At 30.0% G+C, this 3756-nt stretch overlaps 1 long non-coding RNA gene across 1 annotated transcript; it reads right to left on the reverse strand.

Annotated features, from left to right (window-relative positions):
• Nucleotides 1-790: 790 nt before the first annotated feature.
• LOC135954449 (uncharacterized) lies at nucleotides 791-1756 on the reverse strand. Its single transcript, XR_010576258.1, has 2 exons — nucleotides 1548-1756; nucleotides 791-1483 (listed from the first exon to the last, which is right to left on the reverse strand). It is a non-coding gene; the product is annotated as an uncharacterized LOC135954449 (long non-coding RNA).
• Nucleotides 1757-3756: the final 2000 nt, after the last annotated feature.

Consider the following 3756-nt stretch of genomic DNA (forward strand, 5'->3'; position numbering starts at 1 on the left):
ATTTTTATAAATTTTCTAAATGTGACTGGGTCAGTAGCAATGACTTGTGTTGAATGAAATATTAAGAAAATTTATACAAATTTTTTAGTATGAAAACGTGCAACTTGTCAAAAGGTCAAAGGGAATCCCGCAATTCCTAAAAATTAGAGCGAAAATCCCAAAAATAATATTTTTAAATTTTACCAATAGGGTCCACATAGCGCCGCCCCTGGATCATTTGTAGTGCCAATGTCAAATTTTGTTCCGATCGGATGAGCCATTTAGAAATGCCAGATTTATTTCCAAAAAGTTTTGATTCTGCCCCACTGTGCATTGGAAACTTGCTTTTCACTAATAATGCTTTAGAAAAACACAAACAAATCCTCTTCTTTTGTTTAAACTGAAAATTTCAACTCCTACACTATTTACAGAGGGTGGCAAATAAATAAATTGCAACTTTAAATGTAATAAAAATGTTGCACGTTCAACTTACAGCATTTAAACCAAAACAACAAAAAAAATAAACACACGCCCAACAACAACAACAACAAAAAACATCAATAATAACAACAACTAAAATAAAGCAAAACAAAAATCCACGAAACGGGAAAATAAAATTTTCACAAACAATTTGCAAGACGTGTGTGAAAGAAAAACTTTTGTTTTACCAATCCTGGCACGTTTTAGCAATGAGGACAACAATTTCGGAAACCCAAAAATAAAATAAATAATAAAAAGTTATAAAACAATTTACACAAAAAAAAGATTTCGACAACCTGATAAATGTGTAGTTAGTTTTAAATTTTACAAACAATTTTCAAAACATTTATTCCGCAGACACGTTCTACACTTAAGACTTACATAGTATAAAAAATTAACCAAAAATATAAAAACTGTTACAATTTTCATGTTAAAGTTACAATAACAAATATTTGGGAATTCTTAATGCCTGGGTGCATGTTGTCTGTGTCTCCAGTGTCTCCAATTCGCTAAATTACTTATTTTATTTGAAAAGTTATTCATATCGGGCAATTCTTTTTGATATTTTACAAATTTTTGTTCATTTTGCAATAATTTCTCTTTAATTTCCATTAACATTTTCAATTGATTTTCATTTAAATTTTCAAACTTTTTTTGCTGCAATGATAATTTTGTCTCCAAAGTTTCAAACTGGCTTAGTTGATGCTCAAATTTGTTTAGCTTATCGTCAATGCGAGACAATAGCGTATCAGAAGATGTTGTAGTACCTTCATGATCTAAATCGTGGCACCCTTTGTTTATGATTTCAATTTTCATAATTGCATCCAAACGTTCGGTTTGATTTTTATGACTTTCTGTCAATTTTGTTAAAAGTTCGTTATTAAACTGAGCATATTTTGTTAGAGTTTCATTGACTAGAGTTTCATCACATTCATCTTCGTTGTATTGTGGGGATGCCGGTGCAGTGAAATATTCATGACAGGTGGAAACCACGCCTTTTAAGTCATCGAGTTGCAGCGAATGTCTGAAAATAAGTTTTTATTATAATTGTACTTAAACATAAATACGAATTGGTAGGTAGGAAGTACCTTTTATTTAAAATTTCCACCGATGTTTTTAAATGTTGTAGTTCTAGTTGAATCTCAAATACATCATGGAATAATTCATTTTGTTTTGAAGTTAATTCGTTCGAGGAAATTTCTTCACTTTTAACCATAAATATGTTTAAAATTATTGTGAAATATAGTATTGCTAGGTAAAATTTTTTAATCATTATGAATTGTTATATATTTTTAAGTCGAATTGAAAATGTATACTAATCGTTTGAAAATAAATATTTCATTGGATGATTGTTTTGTTATTTTACTGATAATGATGGGATTTTTGTTATTATACCCTACACCACCATAGCGGGGAGGGTATTATGCGTTTGTGCAGATGTTTGTAACGTCCAAAAATATTAGTCTAGCACCCACCGTCCGTCTGGTTGGCTGGCTGGCTGTCCATGTAAACCTTGTGCGCAAAGTACAGGTCGCAATTTTGAATATATTTCGATAAAATTTGGTACATATAATTTTTTCGGCCCAAGGACGAATCCTATTGAAACTGGCTGAAATCGGTCCATTATTTCATATAGCCCCCATACAAATGTCCTCCCGAAATTGGACTTTATCGGTCATAAATGTTTATTTATATATGTATCTACACAAATTTCGCTCCAAATAACTTTTATACATACGAAATTCATGTCACCAAATTTTATTACGATCGGTGCATAATTAGTCATACCTCCCATATAAGACCCGCTTCCGAAAATCACTTTAACGTGCATAAATCGCTTAAAAATGTTGGTATACACACAAAATTCAACATAGTTAACTTTAATATAGACATAAATCACACGATCTAATTTTATGGTGATCGGTCCATAATTGGTCATAGCTCCCATATAAGGCCCACTTCCAAAAATCACTCAAAAATATAAATTATTGATATTTTAAAAGAAAAATATTTTTACTCATTTACTTGGTGTAGGGTATTATATGGTCGGGCTTGACCGACCATACTTTCTTACTTGTTTTTTTATACAAATAGCCTAATCACTACCATTATATTATTTTTTATAAAAAAATAAGTTGTGATTTCAAATTAAATTTGGATGTGATTGAGGAATTTTCATTTATATAGATATTTATGCTAGAGTTTTTACAATTTCTCCAGGAGCCAATTCTTTTAAAGATGTCGCCGAGTTTTTTAATTTATCTAATTTCCTGCTGCATATATATACCCCGCACCACCAATAGTGGTGAACATTGAGAAATATTGATCTTAGTATAGTATATATGAGGCTATCAGCGCAAAAGTGGTGTAACCCCAAACTATTTACTAAGGGTAGGTGCAACTGACACCGCTTTTGCCCTATTTGCGACTTGTTATATTATGCTCTTTGCAAAAACGATTTTTTTCAGCTTCATCTGCTTTTGAATAACAAAATGTGACTTACTCTATTTTATATTGCTAGTTGGTAATGTAAGGAATGTATGAATATTATTAAAAAAACAAGTAAGAGTACTATATTCGGCCGTGCCGAATCTTAAATATCCTCCACCTAAATATGATGGTATAAAAACTGAAATAATATAACAATTGTTAGAAAGACTAGTTTACGCAGATGTACAAAAAATTGTATCTAATTCAGCAATTTATAACTGAAATTCCTATTAGAACGTATGAAATTTAACAATATATATACTTAATAATTAGTTAATACGTTTGGATCAACATTTTTCCCTTTTAACCTCAAGTAAAGAAACAGAGTATAAACAAGTAAGAGTACTATATTCGGCCGTGCCGAATCTTAAATACCCTCCACCTAAATATGGTGGTATAAAAACTGAAATAATATAACAATTGTTAGAAAGACTAGTTTACGCAGAACATATTTTATTTCAAATGTACAAAAAATTTTATCTAATTCAGCAATTTATATCTGAAATTCCTATTAGAACGTATGAAATTTAACAATTTATATATATAATAATTAGTTAATACGTTTGGATCAACATTTAAGAAACAGAGTATAAACAAGTAAGAGTACTATATTCGGCCGTGCCGAATCTTAAATACCCTCCACCTAAATATGATAGTATAAAAGCTGAAATAATATAACAATTGTTAGAAAGACTAGTTTACGCAGAAGATATTTTGTTTCAAATGTACAACAAATTGTATTAAGTACAACGTTTGACACAGTTAATTATTGTCTTTTAATTGAGAAATTGTCGTCTAAATTTAATT

Source organism: Calliphora vicina, chromosome 3 (assembly GCF_958450345.1).
Source record: "Calliphora vicina chromosome 3, idCalVici1.1, whole genome shotgun sequence".
NCBI lineage: Eukaryota > Metazoa > Arthropoda > Insecta > Diptera > Calliphoridae > Calliphora > Calliphora vicina.